This window comes from Podarcis tiliguerta (genome assembly GCF_965153285.1).
Source record: "Podarcis tiliguerta genome assembly, chromosome: 1".
In the NCBI taxonomy this organism is placed as follows: Eukaryota; Metazoa; Chordata; class Lepidosauria; order Squamata; family Lacertidae; genus Podarcis; species Podarcis tiliguerta.
Window position 1 is genome coordinate 20,534,332 of NC_139534.1, and position 22,137 is coordinate 20,556,468.

General features: G+C 45.4%; 1 long non-coding RNA gene across 1 annotated transcript; it reads right to left on the minus strand.

The window, feature by feature from the left end:
* Positions 1–2,493: 2,493 nt before the first annotated feature.
* On the minus strand, positions 2,494–15,361 carry LOC310665339. The gene is made up of 2 exons (XR_014505407.1): positions 15,025–15,361; positions 2,494–2,680 (listed from the first exon to the last, which is right to left on the minus strand). It is a non-coding gene; the product is annotated as an uncharacterized lncRNA (long non-coding RNA).
* Positions 15,362–22,137: the final 6,776 nt, after the last annotated feature.

Genomic DNA, 22,137 nt, shown 5'->3' on the forward strand with positions numbered 1-22,137 from the left:
AGTCGGACGTGACTGGCCCGTACGGGCAGGGGTACCTTTACCTTTACCTTTATATATAAAATACTATTTTCATTACGTGTGCATATGAGCAGCATCCACTAGATGGCAAGCATCACCAAAGTTGCTTGTCAGCAATTTCCAGTTCTCTGAATCTGTGATTGCCAGACGGACAGTGATGCATCTTACAGTTCAAAGATCGTTCTTGTGCTTATGTTGATCAGCTAAAAAAGTGTAGATTTAGTCAACACGTCCCATTAGAAGTAGCTTCCTGGATACTGCTTTTGTGCAATTCCTTTACCTGTCATTTCTGATGCTACTTGATTTACCAACCTTTTATCTCTGATTGAGCTATGGGAATACAAATATGGTTGAAAAAATACATGCAAACCCAGAGTTTCCTGATAGCAAATGACACTGAGAAAATAAAGTGATTCCCATATGTAGCGCCATACAGTCCTACGTTGCCAACAGACAATCATTATGGGGTATTCTATTCCACTGAGCCTAGGGCTTGCCGATCAGAAGGTCGGCGGTTCGAATCCCCGCGACAAGGTGAATTCCCGTTGTTCGGTCCCAGCTCCTGCCCACCTAGTAGTTCGAAAGCACGTCAAAGTGCAAGTAGATAAATAGGTACTGCTCCTACGGGAAGGTAAACGGCGTTTCCATGCGCTGCTCTGGTTTCGCCAGAAGCGGCTTAGTCATGCTGGCCACATGACCCGGAAGTTGTCTGCGGACAAACGCCGGCTCCCTTGGCCTATAGAGTGAGATGAGCGCCGCAACCCCAGAGTCGTCCATGGCTGGACCTAAAGGTCAGGGGTACCTTTTCCTTTATTTAGCTCCATAGAGCTTTTATACTAAATACAAATTGAGATACTACCAGCCAGTGCTTTGTTCTTTAAAAATATTTAGGGGCCCTTTCATTTTCCTACTCGTATTGAAATACCGCTCCTCAATGAGGCCAAACTTAGATTCACAAAATGTTTAGAGGCTATGTGTACCCCTGCGTACCCCCAGAAAAAAAAACCACTGCTACCAACTATCTACAATGCAAAAAAATAATAAAAAAATGGACATACTTTAAAAGGGTTTAAACAGTTGCAGATGTTGACTATTTACAGTTTAGTAGCGCTGCAGAGAGCTTGCTGAGGAGACTATGCATAACAAGGAACTCAAAAATAACTTCAACAAGGTTTTAATAACAAAACAAAAACTCATTTTACACTAAAAAATAACAACAACAAACATGACCCAACCACCAACCCATCCCCCAAGGTAAGGAGAGAGCTAGGTGCTGCTCCTTATATACTATACCCAAATGCTGACACAGCTTGATTAACACAACCTAGCAGCACCTGCTATGTTTCACAGCTGTAAGACTGGGTTTCGTTATTTGCCCTGGCCCTTAAAGACATACACAACTTGTGAAACAATAATGAACCTTCACATTTTACAGTGACCATTCAACAGCAAGCACCATGTACAAAAATACTAGCATTTAAGCACACCGTTTTAGTGACGGAAACGAACCGGTATGTTCTAGAAAAAATTGGGTTTGCTTTTGCAGCCCAACTCCCCAAGGGACTCGGTGTCCCTTAAGTTCATGTTTGGTCAGAGAAGACTGGATGAAGGCAGGATTCGGCGAAAAGCAAGGCAGATCTTTATTTTTCTGTTGCAGCAGAGTCGTCTCCCCATCCCCACTTGCAAGGAGGTGAGAGACCAAGAACAAAGCTGTGCAAGAACTTTTACAGACTTGAAATTGCTTAACCGCTTAATCAAAGACCACCCAAAAGGCATTATGCATTGGGGAATATTTCCTAAATTTTGAAGGGTGAAGGTTTGGTTTTCTGCAGAGTGTGTGTCTGCTATGTGTGTGCACCCTAAAATGTTACAACACATTAAAAAAACCCACAGAGAAGCAGCAGCCATGATGTTGGCACAGATCTTCCTTTACATTTTTCATATTCATCCCCTCTGCCACTAACCCCCCCCTAACCCTAACCCTAACCCTAACCCTAACCCTAACCCCCCAAAAACGCAAAACTTAATGTACAAAACTGTAATGGCCCCTATGCATTACAACCTGGTCAACTTTTAAGTCAAAAGCAACATGCTTGCAGAACAGAACAGCAGCTTTTACAAATGGATTTCTGCTGAAATTGAAATTGTTCCCTTGTTAATCTCAGCCTTCCATTCCGGGCCAACAGGCTATTCTGGCTTTTATTAGATGCAGTAGAATCCAAAATAGAGGCTGAATAAAGTAATTGAATAGGAAGATAGTATAGTTTAGCCACCTCTCTCTCTCTCCCCCCCCCCTTGCTTTTATTCTCTCCCTGGGGGAAAAGCTCTTATTATTCTTTATTCTCAATCCAGTTGTTCCTTTTGGCAATCATGTAAATCCTGGCAACTGTCTCACAGCAGAAGGAGAAGTCAAATCAGCAGGAAGTTTCTTATGAGAGCAACAGGCAGCCGCGGAAGAAGAAAACCCCCAAACAATCGCTCTCAAAAGTGTTGCATTTATTTATTTTTTTAACTCCTTAAGAGATAAAAGGGGCCCTTATTCACTGAAAACACTTAGATACTCTTGAGAATAGAGTGCCCTTGATAATTGGTTTCAGCAAAGCCGGTGCCTCTGGGGAAAAAAAAAAGCCATCTCTTCATTTCAAGTTGTTCCATTTCAGATCTGCAAACAGAAGGAAATGGTTCTCTCTAGCGTCCTTTGTATTCTTCACACAAACGTTGACACCAGATTATGGGCAGGGATGACAATTAGGGTCCCTGGGTCAACAGCATCCTAAAGCGGGACGAGACACCTGCTGATGCCACAGGGTTGCCAACACCTGGCAGACAAAAGAAGTCTGGGACCTGGAGAAAACCTTGCAGGAAGAGGGCAGAACCAAATGAGCGAAATGCTCCAGAAAAGGGCAAGGTGGGGAAGGAGATGGGGGGCAGGGGGAGAGAGACTGGGAAGAGAAAGTGTGTAGACCATCAAGTAACTGGGAGACCATATCCCAAACCTAAAGCACCTGGGCACATCCTAAACGTAAAGGGACCCCTGACCATTAGGTCCAGTCACGGACGACTCTGGGGTTGCGGCGCTCATCTCGCTTTACTGGCAGAGGGAGCCGGCGTTCAACTTCCGGGTCATGTGGCCAGCATGACTAAGCCGCTTCTGGCGAAGCAGAGCAGCGCACGGAAACGCCGTTTACCTTCCCGCCGGAGCAGTACCTATTTATCTACTTGCACTTTGACGTGCTTTCGAACTGCTAGGTGGGCAGGAGCAGGGACCGAGCAACGGGAGCTCACCCCGCCACGGGGATTCGAACCACTGACCTTCTGATTGGCAAGTCCTAGGCTCTGTGGTTTAACCCACAGCACCTAGAGTGGCACAATTCTGTGTCCAGGGCAGCTGTCTGCCAGCTCCATCTGGTACAAAGGCTGAGACCCTACCTGCCCGCAGACTGTCTCGCCAGAGTGGTGCATGCTCTGGTTATCTCCCACTTGGACTATTGCAATGCGCTCTACGCTAACAAGCAATGCGCTCTACGGCTAACAACCAATAATAAAAACAAGTCGATTAAAATACAATTAAAAAAACAAGATTAAAAGACAACATTAAAACATTAAGATGCAGCCTCTTCACAGGAGGAGAAAGGAAAAAAGAAAGAGGGTGAGGGAATCAAATTGGCTCCAAGCCAAAGGCCAGGTGGAACAACTCTGTCTTACAGGCCCTGCGGAAAGAAATCAGATCCCGCAGGGCCCTGGTCTCATGAGACAGAGCATTCCACCAGGCCGGAGCCAGTGTTGAAAAGGCCCTGGTTGAGGCTAATCTAACCTCCTTAGGGCCCGGGACCTTTAGGGTGTTACTATTTATGGACCTTAAGGTCCTCTGTGGGGCATACCAGGAGAGGTGGTCCCATAGGTACGAGGGTCCTAGGCCGTGAAGGGCTTTAAATGCAGTGCTCCAACAGGAGCAAAACCTCCCCTGTACCCTTGACACTGGATAACCAAGGCCTCATTAATAGGGGCACCCAGGACCATGCTGGGGTTAGGCAGCCAGGTACACTGGCCTCAGAGAGCTAGGTTGGCTGGAGGGCACATCAAGGACCTGCCAGACTTATGCAGTTTTGAGTTTAGAACTTTATTCGAACAAGACTTCTGCCCCAAGCCTCAGACAAGCTCTGTACGGGTCTGGGGGGGGGGCATCCAAAGGGGTGTCATTGTATTCCTAGGGCACAGAGATGGAGTGCATATCTTTGTAGTATATCTGAAGGAGCGTCTCCACCCCCATCGTTCTGCCCGGACACTGAGGTCCAGCTCCGAGGGCCTTCTGGCGGTTCCCTCACTGCGAGAAGCATAGCTACAGGGAACCAGGCAGAGGGCCTTCTCGGTAGTGGCACCCGCCCTGTGGAACGCCCTCCCATCAGATGTCAAAGCGATAAACAACTACCTGACATTCAGAAGACATCTGAAGGCAGCCGTGTTCAGGGAAGTTTTTAATATGTGACATTTTAGTGTATTTTTCATCTTTGATGGAAACCGCCCAGAGTGGCTGGGGAAACCCAGCCAGATGGGTGGGGTACAAATAATAAATTGTTGTTGTTGTTGTTGTTGTTGTTGTAGTAGTAGTAGTACACAGACATTTAGGACGCATGCTATACTTATTGGCATTTTGACAGTTGATCGAGAATACTAAGGATTTTGCACATTTTCCATTTGGGCAGGCTGCAGCTGCTTTTCTGTGGGCAGTGCCAATTGTAACAGCAGCACTGCAACCACTGAGCAAGGCTGTTGCTTGGATCCAGTCCCCCCCATTCTGCTCTTCTAATAGGGGTGTAAATGTGTGCACAAAATTCCAAATCCAGAGAAAGATCTGCCTGGTGGAGCCTGCTTCCAGCTATGGATTCCTCTTGCTACATCAGGGCTATAAGAGATACATTAATTTGGCCCCCAAATTATCTGCTTCCAAACCTGCCCAAAATAGGTCAAGGTAAGATACGAGACTCTTAAACTTCACCTTTATGTTAAAGCATGTCGTGAAGCCATTAATTACAGATGGCGTAAGGTCTGCATTTGATACCTATTTTGCAGCAATCATTATCATACAAATTAAACTAAGCCACTCTGGAGAAGTACTTATATTCTCTTAAATAAGACAAGGGAAAACTTACAGGTCAGTGTCGAAGTGGGGTAATTATTAGTTTAAAGATTTTATTTTAAAATGTAGATCTGGAGCATCTGACTTCAGTGATGAAATCGCAGGGCATGCAGTAGAACTTGAGTTTCAGCACATGATCTTATATTTAATTATGACTTTGTAGTCAAGTAATAGACTCATACAGTTGGAAGGGTGGCGCTGTGGTCTAAACAACTGAGCCTCTTGGGCTTGCCAATCAGAAGGTCAGTGGTTCGAATCCCCACAATGGGGTGAGCTCCCGTTGTTCTGTCCCAGCTCCCGCCGACCTAGCAGTTTGAAATTACACCAGTGCAAGTAGATAAATAGGTACTGCTGCGGCGGGATGGTAAACAGCGTTTCCTCAAGCTCTGGTTTCCGTCACAGTGTTCCGTTGCGTCAGAAGTGGTTTAGTCATGCTGGCTACATGACCCAGAAAGCTGTCTGTGGACAAACGCCGGCTCCCTCGGCCTGAAAGCGAGATGAGCGTCGCAACCCCATACAGTGGTACCTCGATTTAAAAACAGTCCTGTTTAAGAACTATTTGGTTTAACAACTCTGCAAAACTGGAAGTAGTGTCCCGGTTTTAGAACTTTACCTTGGTCTACGAATGGAATCCAAATGGTGGAAGGAGGCCTCATTAGGGAAAGTGTGCATCGGTTTAAGAACTGTTTCGGTTTAAGAACGGACTGCCGGAATGGATTAAGTTCGTAAACCAAGGTAACACTGTACAGTGGTACCTCGGGTTAAGAACTTAATTCGTTCTTAACCTGAAACTGATCTTAACCTGAGGTACCACTTTAGCTAATGGGGCCTCCTGCTGCCGCCGTGCTGCCGCTGCGCAATTTCTGTTCTCATCCTGAAGCAAAGTTCTTAACCCGAGGTACTATTTCTGGGTTAGCAGAGTCTGTAACCTGAAGCGTCTCTAACCCGAAGTACCACTGCAGTTGCCTTTGACTGGACTTAACTGTCCAGAGGGCCTTTACCTTTTAGCTACAAATGTTATCTAGTCCACCTCTCTGCTGGTGCAAGAAATCCACTGCATTGCTAAGAGATGGTCATGATGATGAACCTATGCTTAAGAAACTTCAAATGAATGAGAGTCTACTACCTCCCAAGGGAGTCTGTTTCACTGCCCAAATGGTCTTTACTCTCAGGACGTTCGTCCTTATGTTTAGGGGAAGGTCTGCATGTCAGTGGTGGAGCATGTAGAAGATTCTATCCCTGGAAATTCCAGGTAGGACTGAGAGGAACTCCCTGTCTTAAACCCCCTAGGAGGACCTCTGCCACTGGCGGAGGAAGCCCCGTATGTGGCATGCCATGCCCCCAGGACCCGCATCACATCCCTGAAGGTGGTGCGTCACGCCCCCAGGATGCGCACCAGCCCCGCCTGCTCCCCCCCCCGGTGCCGGAGCATGAAGCTCCGCCAATGACCACTGCCAGCCAGTGTAGGTTGCGTTGAGCTAGCTGGACCAGTGCTCAGCTAGCTGGACAGTTTTGAAGCAATGATTCTTCAGCATCAACTTGACTGCACTGTTCATGTGCTTCAGATGCCTGATGATCGTCTTCCAAAGCAACTACTCTATTCCTAACTTAAGAATGGAAATGCCGGCGGACGACAAAAGAGGTTTAAAGGCGCTCTCAAGGCAAATCTTTAAAAATGCAGTGTAAGCACAGATAATTGGGAAACACTGGTCTGCGAGTGCTCCAATTGGAGAACAGCCTTTACTGAAGAAGCGCAAACTCAGGATGAAAGGGAGAAATGAGCTAAGAGGAAGGCACCTTTGGCAGACCCTCACTGTGATCAACTCCCACCCGGAAAAGTACCGTATCTTTTGCTCTATAAGACTCACTTTTTCCATCCTAAAAAGTAAGGAGAAATGTGTGTGCGTCTTATGAAGCGAATACAGGCTGCGCAGCTATCCCAGAAGCCAGAACAGCAAGAGGGATTGCTGCTTTCACTGCACAGCGATCCTCTTGCTGTTCTGGCTTCTGAGATTCAGAATGGTTTTTTTCTTGTTTTCCTCCTCCAAAAACTAGGTACGTCTTGTGGTCTGGTGCGTCTTACAGAGCGAAAAATACGGTATGTCCCCACTGTGGAAGGACGTGTGGATCCAGAATTGGCCTCCACAGTCACTTACGGACTCACTGTTAAAACTGTGTTTATGGAAGACAATCTTACTCGGCTACGAGTGATCGCCAAAGAAGAAGAAGATATAAGGCGGCTTCTGATGTTCCTATGTGTAGTCGATCGATCAATCAATCAATCAAACTCCTTTATTGGCATAAAAATGTCCATCTTATACATGGATCAGAACACAACACAGTTCACAAAACATAGTAGGAGATACTTTATGATAAAACTGTCCAGACATTGTGAGATACAAAAATGGCTCTTAGGACCGATGGTGATGTAATTTCATGGTGCCACTCAAAAATCTTGCCACATTCTCCACAACGTCATTACATTACTACAGTTGTTCAGCAGATAAGACACCCTGAAAGAGTCAGTGCAATAAATCCCCTCCTTCAATAAGGGAACCAAATATTTATGTCAGGGAACTGCCATCGGAGCCAGAAGGAGAGGGAGGGCTCCAGAGGGATTCCGGAGAGCGTCCCGGGAGGGAGAGAAGCAGCACATCTTCTGGGGAAGGAAATCAGCGTAGCACCAGTGGAGGAGGGGGGCAGATGGGGGAATCGGCGAGGTGGCTCCAAGACTCCTCGCCGGGGACCCGCAGGGAGAGCATGGGTCCCCCGGTGCCCACACCCTCCCTGCGCAGAAGGCTTCCGCACAGGAAGAGTAGGCGAAGACTAGGCGTCAAAGAACTTTTATGCTGGAAGAAGTTCAAGAAACACCCACTGACGGATTCTGCCAGCGATTGAGACAGCCACGGGCGAGTGGCTGTCCAGACAGAAAGGGTTCACTCAGGCAACCCACCCAGGTGTGGCGCCGATTTACGCACGAGCAACCCCTAGAACCATTACAATTTATAATATTTTTTTTTGCATAAAATGGGCAATAAAATAAGACATGTGTAATGGATTCGACCTGTTTTGTCTGGGATTTTCGAGATGCTACCTTGCAAAACTGCAGATGGTAGTGTTGTCAAAATCTCTTTTCTTATCATTTCAACCAACTGGTTTGGGTCCTACCCCCCCCCCCCCCCGAGCATACAGATCTGCTCCTTCATCTAGGTGACTTCAAATATCTAAATATGGCTAATCATTTCCTCTTTCCACTTAAGTCCACTAGGGTCTCAGAACTTTGTTTTATTCTTGTTCCTGGAGATCTTTATTCCCCAGGTTTTAAAGCATTTTATTCACTTGTTTTGCAAATGTAGCAGATAAGCCAATGGGATGTAAAATATCTCCCCTGTACTTATTTTCACACGTCTTCCTAATGTTCAAAAACAATCTTTTGCATGTAGGTGTTCTGTGTCAATACAATTAGTTTGAACAATGAATTATTATTATTATTATTATTATTATTATTATTATTATTATTTATACCCCACCCATATGGCTGGGTTTCCGCAGCCTCTCTGGGTGGCCCCAACAGAATATTAATAAAAAAGCAATAAACCACCAAACATTAAAAACTTCCCTAAATAGGGCTGCCTTCAGATGTCTTCTAAAAGTCAGATAGTTGTTTATTTCCTTGACATCTGATGGAGGGCGTTCCACAGGGTGGGCGCCTCTACCGAGAAGGCCCTCTGCCTGGTTCCCTGTAACCTCACTTCTCGCAGTGAGGGAACCACCAGAAGGCCCTAGGAGCTGGACCTCAGTGTTGAGGGCTGAATGATGGGGGTGGAGATGCTCCTTTAGGTATACTGGGCCAAAGCCATTTAGGGCTTTAAAGGTCAGCAAAAACATTTTGAATTTTGCTCAGGAAAACTCCACTAGTTCAAGAGGCAATTTCTTCTCCACAGTGTTCAACTGGCTTCCTTTGGGAAGCCCAGAAGCAGGATAGGACCAGAATAGGCCTCTCCTGCTCATGATCCACATCAACTAGCGTTCAGAGTCTCTGATCTTGGGAGCTTTGAAACTGCCAGCCTGCTTGCAATTCCTCCAGGCTGGCAGAAACGGGAGTGTTTTTGTTTTCTATTTAACAAATGCTAGAGATTTTCATTCACATTTCAATACTTAACTGGTCTCTTGGTATCTATTACAATATTGTCACCGACTGCTGGAACGCTACCAATGATTTGTTGTCAAAAACAGAAATTTCAAAAGCCTGCGGGATTAGTTGGGTCAGAAATTATGCACTGTGCTTCATTACCATATTACTGAAATTGCATGCAGTCTAAACATTGTGTTTTTCCTCTTGATATATAATCACATCATGTTAAGATTTGATTCCAGAAGACTTAGCTAATTAGTTTTCATCATCTTCAGCTTATGTTTACGTTTCCTTGTAGCTGCTTGCAAGTCTCATGCCAGTATTTTTCAGCGGAGTTTGTCAAAAGTAGTTAACCCTGTCTTTGCTAGTTGTCTCGGGAGACTGTAGTGCTCTGGGTACATTCCACATACTGAAGCCTTTTTCATTTGGGAGGTGTCGCTGTACTGGCAACTGCCGCTCATGAGCACACAGTATGCAATACACTCCTGAATCTCTCTTGTTTGTAATACCATTATGGGATACATGACTCTGCTAAGTGTAATAAAAAGAGTGTCTTAGGCCCTCACCTTTCTCTATCACACAGAGTAAGGGATGCGGAACCCAGAGCTTCCTGATAGCAGATGACACTGAAAAGATAAAGTGATCCCCATATGTAGTGCCATACAGTCCTATGTTGCCAACATAGGACATGGGTGGCACTGTGGTCTAAACCACTGAGCCACTTGGGCCGGCCGATCGGAAGGTCGGCAGTTTGAATCCCCATGACGGAGAGAGCTCCAATGCCTGCACATGTCTGAATACAGTTAATGCAAGTTAATAGTGTGAAAGATCTCCATTAACGTGCACAGGAGGAAATAATAGGTTGGATCCCAAGCGATGAGTAGGGCTGGAATGCAACCGCCAACAGCAAGGACCCTGTTACCTCAAGCATCCTTGCAAAAGGGACGAGACTCTCTCCTTGTCCACTCCCAGCCTCTTCTTTTCTCCTATGCAAACTAATGGAGCAATTGCTCTGTCGATGAAGTTGCTTTGGGAGAAAGGAGAGTCTGCATCCTTGGAAATGGCTGGGGGAGAGATGCCTGCCCCCACCAAAAACCCTTGGAGTTGCGGGATCATAGGTACATAGGAATCTGCCTTATATTTAATCAGGCCATTGTGTGTGTGTGTGTGTGTATGTGTGTGTGTGTATACATATATACATATATATATGTGTGTGTGTGTGTGTGTATATAGGGACCCCTGACCATTAGGTCCAGTCGTGGCCGACTCTGGGGTTGCGGTGCTCATCTCGCTTTATTGGCCGAGGGAGCCGGTGTACAGCTTCTGGGTCATGTGGCCAGCATGGCTAAGCCACTTCTGGTGAACCAGAACAGCGCACCTAAATGCCATTTACCTTCCCACTGGAGTGGTACCTATTTATCTACTTGCACTCTGATGTGCTTTCAAACTGCTAGGTTTGGGGCAGGGCCCAAGCAACGTGAGCTCACTCCATCGCGGGGATTCGAACATTTCCCCGCAGTCAAGTTCTGTAGGACTTCAGGGGAAACAGACAGTGTCCAGAGTGCAAGCAAAAAGTCCAGGTCTAGGGTTCAGATTGTTAAGTTGTGGGCGAACATAGCAGACGACACAGCGATTTCTCCAAAGCAGCTCTTTATTTGTAAGCTGGACAGAACTGAACAGCAAACAGCTCAGCCGGCCTGCTTTTATAGGCAGCCGGCTGTCGACAATGTAGCAACAACAACCCAGGGTTTCCTGCCTAAAATAACTGACGTGGACCTGAGTGAAAACTACATACACAATACTCCTGGTGGCCAGGACGAGAACTTCAGTACATAACAGAGATACCATGCTAACTGAGATTAAGCAAAAGTGGAAGAAGCAAAAACATGCAAACGCCTCATCATGGCTGTGCCAGAGGAGAGGGTGGGGGCACACAACCCCAGGCTCATTTTTGTCATGATAAACTATGGCTTGTGACATGGGCTTAGCCAGGGGGATGCAGGCAGGCAGCTGCCCCCCATCAAGTAAATTAATAAAAATTCTTAACAAAATAATAACAAGGAAGTCACACATGGGTGGAGGGAATACACAGGGCAAGAAATAAGAAATGGATAAATGTTGGTACATAATGAAATGTGAAAATGTGAATTTATGAATATAATGTATTCTGTAGGTAGGTTGAGTTAGTGTAGCGAAATAAGCTGAGTCAGGAACACAAGTAAAAATCTGAGAGGTGGTTTAGTGAGTGATTTAGCAGAAGTTATAGGTCTGGATAGGCACCCCATGATTGTAATGGACCGATACTGTTTATGAAACCACACGCTTGTTAAACTGCAATGAATAAACAGAAGTTTATGTTCCAATTTAACCCTGACTGGACTCAGTATTGGACCAGGTAGGGCCTGGGTGGTGGCAGCGAGAAATAAAGTGGTGGCACAGGGATCAATAGACAGTGAAACATCCGGGGACCCTGTGTGATCGCCACGGAAAAGTAATGTATGTAAAGATTCCATATACAGTGGTACCTCGGGTTAAGTACTTAATTCGTTTCAGAGGTCCGTTCTTAACCTGAAACTGTTCTTAACCCGAAGCATCACTTTAGCTAATGGGGCCTCCTGCTGCTGCCGTGCCGCAGGAGCACGATTTCTGTTCTTATCCTGAAGCAAAGTTCTTAACCTGAAGCACTATTTCTGGGTTAGCGGAGTCTGTAACCTGAAGCGTATGTAACCTGAAGCGTATGTAACTCGAGGTACCACTGTATGTATTGCAACATTAATAATAAATAAATAAATGGGGGGGGATTCTTAACTAACTGACCAATTGCATTACAGATAACTTGGTTCTGCCCCCCCCAACATAAAGCCTGCCCCCTAAAATAAATCTTGGCTACGCCCATGATTTGTGATGTCTGAATGCAGTTGATGGCTGTAATTCTCTGCAACCTCTTCATTTACCCCACTGAGGTCATTGCAATGCCCCCCTCCTTAAAAGCTATTATATGGCATGCCATTTTATCATCAAATGCTCTAGTCCATATGTTCTTTCCTGGGGCTTTCCTTGCATTCTCATACGCCTTAGGGCAGGCATGTCCAACTGGTCGGTCGCAACTGAAATATACTTGGAGTCGAGAGTGGATTTCATGCTCTTTATTCAGCTCATAGTGGTGAGGAGGAATGGAAGTTCCCCCAGAATGTCTGCTTTATATACATTATTCACACAATGGGCTGCACGTGATTGGCTAATTCCGGAACTCTCCTGTAGGCCAAACAGGTTGTGGATTCACTTCCATCTGGAGCTGGATTGGGTGGCTCCTGCAGACCAATCAGACTGCTGCATTTTGGATCCTATTGTTCTAGGACCAATCAGATTGCTGCATTTTGGATCCTATTGTTCTAGGACCAATCAGACTGCTGCATTTTGGGTCCTATTGTTCTAGGACCAATCAGATTGCTGCATTTTGGATCCTATTGTTCTAGGACCAATCAGACTGCTGCATTTTGGATCCTATTCAACTCAGTACATAACAGCAATCTACTCTGGTCAATCGCGGGGCTAACCACTGATCAACAACTTTGGTCAATCCAGTGGGTAGATCCCTGCAAGTTTGTTAATAGTGGGAGTAGATCGCAGTCTGCCTTAGGAGATTCCCCCTTGCTTTCCCCCTTATTTTTGCCTACTATTCTAAGTACTTGACACAATTATATATTTAGAAATAAATGCACTTGACACACATATAAGTAGATGCTAGGCTTGAGCCCATGATATATAATTACAGTTTGCATCACTATCACGGAACGTATTATTAAAAGGGAAGTTATGACACTTTCAAATCCACATTAGCATATCAAAGAATGTGCTCTTAAATTGGAATGCGTGAAATAAGTTACATTTAACATACGCATATAAGGGACCTGCAGATTCTATCTATTCATGTAGTTTAGAAAGAGATTTGTCTGACCAATTTAAGATGACTTGTAGGGGAAATGACTCATACACATGATGGCATACAATGAAATAAGCTCTGGCTATTCCTGTCCACATAGGGACGAGGGTGGTGCTGTGGGTTAAACCACAGAGCCTAGGGCTTGCCGATCAAAAGGTCGGCGGTTCAAATCCCTGCGATGGAGTGAGCTCCCGTTGCTCGGTCCCTGCTCCTGCCAACCTAGCAGTTTGAAAGGACGTCAAAGTGCAAGTAGATAAATAGGTACCGCTCTGGCAGGAAGGTAAACGGCGTTTCTGTGCGCTGCTCTGGTTCGCCAGAAGCGGCTTAGTCATGCTGGCCACATGACCCGGAAGCTGTACACCAGCTCCCTCGGCCAGTATAGCAAGATGAGCGCCACAACCCCAGAGTCGGTCATGACTGGACCTAATGGTCAGGGGTCCCCTTACCTTTACCTATTCCTGTCCACACTGCAGGGTGACATAATTCACCCACCAGCACAGTAAGATGCAAATGAGTCATGCCATAGCATGCTTTGCAAACTCTCCTCATAAACCTCATAAACGCACACAAACCTCACTTCATTTTCATCCTGCATAGTGAGAAAGGGGCTCTCTCATGTTAGGCAAGAAGGCTGCCGAAGCAAAACGCTTTGTCACTACTTTGCCAGCCTGACTGACTTTTGCTATGGCCGTTGAAGAAGCATCTTCACTTCTTCCATAGCCACCACAGAAGGAAAGTAGATGGATGAAGTAGGAATGGTGAATTCGGGTTATGACAACCAACCACGACTGCTGGAAGAATAGTGGAGGGAGCAGAATTAAGCCAGTTAGGGTGGGCAATGAGCTGGTGTGGGGCAGGGAATATGGTCTAGGGTGGGGGAAAGCCTCAGGTCCATGGGTGTAATGCGGCCACACAAAAAATCAACAAGTGAGTGAGGAGCTAGCTAACCAGTAACTACAGCTAACCACTGGAGTTATCCATGTGCAGAATGGAATGCGTTTCAGGAGTTACAGTACAGTGGTACCGCGGGTTACATATGCTTCAGGTTACATACGCTTCAGGTTACACACTCCGCTAACCCTGAAGTAGTGCTTCAGGTTAAGAACTTTGCTTCAGGATAAGAACAGAAATCGGGCTCTGGCGGTGCAGCAGCAGGAGGCCCCATTAGCTAAAGTGGTGCTTCAGGTTAAGAACAGTTTCAGGTTAAGAAGAGACCTCCGGAACGAATTAAATACTTAACCTGAGGTACCACTGTAAACTGCTATGAAAGAAGTCTGAGGGCTAAAGAAATAATAAAAAAGAGTTTTAGGAGCTATGTGTTTGTGATCTAGACTGTCCCGTGGCATCGCTTCCATGCTGGCCCAGGTCCGGAGACCTGTCTGCCGTGCTCCAATCATCATCTGCCACTCTCTGAGTGGTTATTTGGGGGGGCCTGATCTGTGGGAGAGGTCCATCTCTAGCTGCACTGCTGTTCTTATTCCCCCTCCCCTCTATTATATACAGGTATAAGAGAGGCCCTTTTTGAGCAGACTGAGTAGGGTCATACTTGTAGAACATAATGACCGCTCCCCACATTAAATGGGGGGCGCCCTTTGCGTGGTTGCGTGTAGCCCCTGGACCCTATGCGGCCCCATTAGCACAGGCTTGGCTTCACCTTTCCCCAGGTGGGATACCTGAAGGTCTCCGCCTACCTCAGTCACTTGCCCAATCCCACCTGGGGAAGCGTTGCCAAGGTGACCAGGCCAGGTAGGGGGAGGGACTATCTCCCACACAATAGAGGGAGGATCTTACCTGGGAATCCTCAGTTGGCTCCAGAGCTTTTGAGCAGACTGAGAAGGGTCATGCTTGTAGAACATAAAAACAGAAGAACATGCAGGATATTGGGGCAATAGCACCCTCCCCTTTGTGATTCCCTGCAACTGGTATTCAGACTCTGCCCTGCATATTTTTCTTCCACGAACCACTTGATGTACGCTACTGCGTGAAAAGAAAAGAAAACTAGGGTTGCCGTAGATGTGGAATTTCCCGGACATACACGGAATCAGTGTCCAGGTGGAAATCCGCACAAAAAAAATGTCAACCCATGTCGGCCATATTGTTTTTGCCGATTTTCCTGAAAAATAGCTCAAAAACGTTTTCTTTTTCTTGGCGAATTTGCCATAAAAAAAAGCTCATCAACGTTTTAAAAACAACAACAACAACAACACAACACCTCAACACAACTTTTCAAACATGGCAACCCCAATAAAGTGTGTATGGCTGGGGTATCTGATTAAGCTGGAAGGTACCTTTCTTCTCATGCAACCAAGCTCAATGTGCAGATGGTGAGAGAAAAATACATGACATTGGGGACTGGACCAAAAGCACCAGCCCCACTCCTCACCCTACATATTTACTCCCTACATGCAAGTAATGCATAGAAAGGTCTAATATGTAACCCTAAACCTAAATAATTGTGCAGGAATATTTGTATATTGGCTTTATTTGGAGAGTCCATTTTTTGTAAAACTAGTGAAATAGTGACTACATTTTCAATTTGCAATGGCCAGCACAATATGTCCTGGCACATACGGAACAGGTCCTTGCCATCAGGCTGTTGCTATTACCACGTCGAAACCGCTCGTTTAAGATACAAATATTGCCTTTTTTCAAATATTATTTGTTAAGATGCGGTTTATGCAGTAGGAATTACTGATCTGATATCAAACACCCTGGATGCATTCCATATGTGTGTTATTTACAGTGTATTTTCATTGTTGGTTAAATTGCTTGTCAGTTTTCTGACACAGTAATTAGATTACAACAGATCAGCCTCACTTAATGAGAAGCAAATGTTTGGGCCGTGATTGCTTATTTAAGCAAATCAGTTTGGATTGAAAATGAAATATTGGTGATGGCTTACATTTAAATTATCAGCAAGCTACATTTAACCAAGCCTGGTGTACTTACTATGAAATAAGCCCCACTGAATTTAAGAAGATGAGAGAAGAAGACGAAGAAGAAGAAGAAGACGACAACAACCTGGGGAAATATTGGCAGGACATGCCAGGAGAGGAAGATGGAAAAGGTGCCGGACACAAGTTAAGAGGCTGTCCTGTATAAAGAAAGCTCCACAAGTAGATTTCTAAAAGCAGCCACACAATAAAAGCAGCCAAAATTACAACAGGAGGAGCTTTCATCGCAGAGAATGATGGTACCATGCAGCTGTACTCTGTTGTGAGGGAAATTGGGTGGGGTGGAAACAAAGCAAACATCCAAAACCCAGTAGTAATCTGAACATTCTGGGATTCAACTTGGAACTATTAGTATATGTTATGTACTGAGTTGAATAGGATCCAAACTGCAGCAGTCTGATTGGTCCTTGAACAATAGGATTCAAACTGCAGCAGTCTGATTGGTTCTAGAACAATAGGATCCAAAATGCAGCAGTCTGATTGGTCCTAGAACAATAGGATTCAGAATGCAGCAGTCTGATGGTCCTAGAACAATGCAGCAGTATGATTGGTTGGCAGGAACCACCCAATCATGCTCCAGATATAAGTGAATCCACAACCTGATTGGCTTACAGTAGAATTCAAGAATTAGCCAATCATGTGCAGCCCATTGTGTAAATAATGTATATAAAGCAGATACTTTGAGGGGACATTCACTCATTCCTCCTCACCACTATGAGCTGAATAAAGAGCATGAAATCACTTTTGGACAGCGAGATGGTCAAACAGACTCAGGTCCCATGAAGGCAGTTTCATTTCAGTACTAGAGAACAAGGAGTGTTGTTGTGACTGCCTTGAAACAGGAATGTATCCCCTCCATTTCCCTAAGAGCAATGTGGTTTCATTTCCCTCCCTTGACAGCATAACCGATTGTGATTGGTTATGCAGTATTGTGACATCCTTGCGTTCCGTGTGCAATGTTGGATTTGCTAGGAATACGCAAATCAGAAAGGCCAGGCGAGAAAAATGGCAGCAAAGGTGTTATGTACTGAGTTGAATAGGATCCAAAAGGCAGCAGTCTGATTGGTCCTAGAACGATAGGATTCAGAATGCTGCAGTCTGATTGGTCCTAGAACAAAAGGATCCAGAATGCAGCAGTTTGATTGGTCCACAGGAGCCACCCAATCCAGCTCCAGGTGGAAGGGAATCCGCAACCTGATTGGCCTACAGGAGAACCCGGGAATTAGCCAATCATGTGGGGCCCATTGTGGAAATAATGTATATAAGGCAGACATTCTGGGGGAACATTCATTCCTCCTCAACACTATGAGCTGAATAAAGAGCATGAAATCCACTCTCGACTCCGAGTATATTTCAAAAGGAATAATAGATGGAGAAGCAAGAGTTGGGAACTACTTCAAACTGCAGGGGTGTGGGGGAAGACCTCCTTAGAGGTTATTCGTTAAAAGCTTCATACCCACCAAAACTCTCCACTCAGAAAGTTTTGAGAATGAAAATTTGGCGCCGGCTTAATAAAAAACAAACTCAGTAGCCGGAGCTCACAGGATCTGGCATGTGAGCTGAAAAACCCAGTGAACAGTGGATTGAAGCGAGGCCTTTGATGAAAGAACTATATCAGAGATTATAAACATGCTTGCCAAAGTGTCAAGTATTCCTGCTACTGCCAGAGCCACCAATTTTCTTTTAGCTCAACAGGGAGCCCTACTGATTCGAGATGCCAAGGGCCCTGGTTCAATTTTTTGCTGGAACGGATTCCTCACAAAGAAGAATAATCTCTTGTTTGATGTTTACTCACTTGGATACCTTTCCATACGCTGTTTGCGATTTTTATTTCATCTTGCTGAATGCTCTTGTGCATTAGCTGATTTGACTGCAGCTATATAGTCAAAATATCACTTCCCTACATATATTTACTATATGAAGATTGCAGTCCTATCCGCACATACTTAAAATAAAACCTCACTCTTCTATCAGGAAGAAGACGGGGGTTGAAAGACCAAAGGAAAGTTTCGGTTCATTGAAGTATCCTCTCTTACAATATGCAAAACAAGGACATATTTGCTGCTCAAATTATGTCTTGGACTTTGTTTTATTTTTAACATATTTGCATTGTGGTTTTACTGGGAGGAACCCAGTGAAGCAGTATGACATTTTCAGCTTGCCAAATGGAACCCCCCTCTCCCTGTGGGTTGTTCTGGGGATTATTCCGACACACACACCAGAGCCAATTGGGGGGGGCATAGGGGTTCATGGGTGAGGGGGAAAGCCCTGTTGCACTAGCAGAATTCCTTGCGTGGGCTTCCACTCGCGGGACTAGTTAGCTGAATCCCACCCACTGTATTTAAATATACAGTGGTACCTCAGGTTACATATGCTTCAGGTTTCAGACTCCGCTAACCCAGAAATTGTGCTTCAGGTTAAGAACTTTGCTTCAGGATGAGAACAGAAAACGTGCTCCGGTGGGGCAGCAGCAGCAGGAGGCCCCATTAGCTAAAGTGGTGCTTCAGGTTAAGAACAGTTTCAGGTTGAGCACGGACCTCCGGAACGAATTAAGTACTTAACCTGAGGTACCACTGTAGTTTAATTGTATTTTACAACAATTTTTAAATTGCTGTAAACCACCCTGAGTAGTGCATAGGCAGCAGAAAGCGGGATTTCTTTCCCTCCCTCTTTCAACTATAGCCATAAAACAGTTGCTGAGGTGCCACGTAGGAAGAAACCGTGAATTACAGCACGGTTTTTTAAAAACCATGGTAGGCGATAGGTGTGTGCTGTGGGGGTTAGAGAAAGATTCTAATCTCTTCCAGAGAATTTCCTTTTCCTTTGAATGGAAACTAAATACATGCACAATCACTGCTGAATAGAGTTAGCACTATTATAATGTTAGCAGAAAAAAATGGCTTTTCATTGTTGTTTGGAAGTACCCACTGGCAAAAACCCTTGATTTTATTTCAAAGGATTACACCATTGTAACTGTATATTCAACAATGTGGATTTAATATTAAGCGATAACAGGACCATTTCTGAAAGCATTATTATACTGAAACTATGTGGGTTTTATACCTAAACCAACCTAGAGACGCTGGGCATCTCACTGTTACTCTGCATTCACCAAGACTTAAAAGGAACCTAATTATGTCCAAATATTTACTGCCATGTATTCTGTTCAACCCAACAACGGATCAATTTCATTTGAAGGCAAGCAGAGTATATTCCACATCAATTTATGCAAAGCAGTGACCTTATTTGATTCAAATGCAAAACTGCCCATTCCTATTGCAGACGAAATTCACCAGGGTAAAATGTTCAATAGAAAGATTACATTTCCAGTGGGGCAGAAAGGTATTTGCCAGTGTCTCGTAATGGCTTGGATATAAACATCCTGGATTTCAATCAGCACAAAGACAGAATAGCAATAATCTCTCAGAGAGGTTCTAGCCGAGTTCTTTGTCGCCTGCAACATTATGCAGGCTCCCCGCCCCAATATATTACAATAAGATCTTGAACAATTTTCAGGAGGAAAGAAACAGAAGGAAATAGCCTTCTAGTCATTTTCACGTCAGAAATGTGATGTATCTAGTGATGTCTGCCTTGCCTGATAACTTTGCAACTGGGAGGTGAAGGTTACATCATTCACATTATTTCCAGCATAAATGAAAAGCACTGAATTCTTTGAACTGGAAGTGTTCCATCATGTCTCCCACCCTCCGCAGCCCACCTCCCATTATTAAGACAGCATACCGGCTCTCTGATGCATTTGATCCTTGCCTACGAGAAGTCATTTGTCTCCTTAATGGAAATCTATGAAATTTGCTTTAACAGATTTTACGGGTTTGAATGAAAGGTCCCTTCGAACGTTTCATAAATGCCCATTTTGGGAAACGTGCCCAATTTGAGCATTTTTAATAAAAGGAGGTTTTGTTTTGCAATGTCGCTTAGCAGTGACGAAAAAGAGAGGGTCGCTTGAAAGACTGACAGGTGCCTTCTGGCCAAAGATTCTGTGCTACAAGAACAGCCTGTATTTTCACAATCAAATAATTTATGATCACTTAGTATCTGGAAAAGATAGGATTTTCATCTCCCTGTATTGTCTTGACAGAAGGAAAATGAATGGTTGTCCACTACACAGCCTTGTGTATGGCCCTGCCCTGCCATATTAGAGACTGGGGAGCAAGTAGCAGTTGCATCCCATGGGTGGAGCACATCATTCTGACTTCATGCAAATCCAGTATTGCTGTGCTGGGCCCAGGGGTAACCCAAACAACGCGGTCCAGATCCGGTCCCGAATCCAAGGGTTCTGCGAGGAGTCAGTCCAACAGGACCTAGGCAGGACACCAGGCACAGGGTCTCAGGCAGGTTCTGGCAAACAGCAATGTTGCTCCCGCAACCTGGGGCGGGTTCGACAGCCTTTTATCTTTGTCGGGGTAAAGGCCGGTCCTGATCCCCCGGTGACTCATCTCCCTGTCTCCCCGAAGGCGAGCACTCCTCCTGCGAGTACTCAGGTCTCTCCTTCTCTCAGACCTTAGTCTCTGCAGCTCGGGAGATGTCAGTGGGTTACTAGACCCAGAGGCCGCCTCAGCCTCTCCTGACCCAACTGGCAGTGGAGCAGCTGTAAGTGATAGCCCAGCTGAAGGCAACAAGGTAATCCCTGCATCTGGAGCCAGGGCAGGCTCAGGCCCCTGACTTGGCTCAGCTGGTGCTTGCTGCAGGGGAACCTGTGCAGACTGGGGCTCTTCAGAATCAGGCCCCAGGCTAGGTTCAGATGCCGCCTGATGCAAAGGATCCGGTGCGGACTGAGACTCCTCTGGTTCTGAGTCCCAGGCCATCACAATTGCGACATGGCACTGCCAATTATCCAGTGGTGGTTGTGTGATGACAGCCCTACATTTTTATGTATATAGGAAGAAATTCTTATGTAGAGGAAGGACCAGTCATCCCATGTGGCCGCTTTAAGCATCAGATTCCATAGCGCGGCAGATCTATGTAAATGACATTAGACAGGTCCATTCTCAGCTCAGTAACAAACGTGTATGTACCTGTGGCAGTTTACTTTGTTTGAATCTTTGAAAGCTAGAAGAAATAATGGATATTCACATGGCAGCGTCATGGAAGCAAATCCCATTGAACTCAACAGAGCCTCTTCTGAGTAGACATATTTAGGATCGTACCGCACAGCATTTATTGTATACGCAAATTACCGTATTTTTTGCTCTATAAGACTCACTTTTCCCCTCCTAAAAAGTAAGGGGAAATGTGTGTGCGTCTTATAGAGTGAATGCAGGCTGCGCAGCTATCCCAGAAGCCAGAACAGCAAGAGGGATTGCTGCTTTCAATGCGCAGCGATCCCTCTTGCTGTTCTGGCTTCCAAGATTCAGAATATTATTTTTCTTGTTTTCCTCCTCCAAAAACTAGGTGCGTCTTGTGGTCTGGTGTGTCTTATAGAGCGAAAAATACGGTAGATTGGCAGACTGCAAAGTGAGAGTCACAGCAATATAGGTGACAGGCTCTGGCAGATTGAGCGGACAAAACCAGTGGTGGGTCCAACGATCAAGAAGGCAGTTTCTACACATGCTGTAGAGGGAAGTGAGGGGCAGATGGGGCTTGTCAACTTGGGAAGGATATATTTGGGAGAAGAAAAAGCTAGACAAACCCAGAGTGGAGTCCCTAAGATGGTTGGATGGCACCTTGCACACCTCCTTCCGGCAACTCCTGCAGCCAAGCTGGTGCCAAACGTATTGCTATCCTTTCCTTTGGACCACATCAGTGAGGCTGAGAGTGGGGTCTTTTTGTATGGGCAGCCCAGGACCTCCATACACACTGCCCAGTCTTGCACCCCAGGGAGTCACTTTGGTGCTGCTAACGCATCAGTTTGACTTCACCCCTGAAGGTGAACTCCATTGTCTCTCAAGACAGACAGGCGCCAACCAATTACCGGAGGAAATTTTTCCTG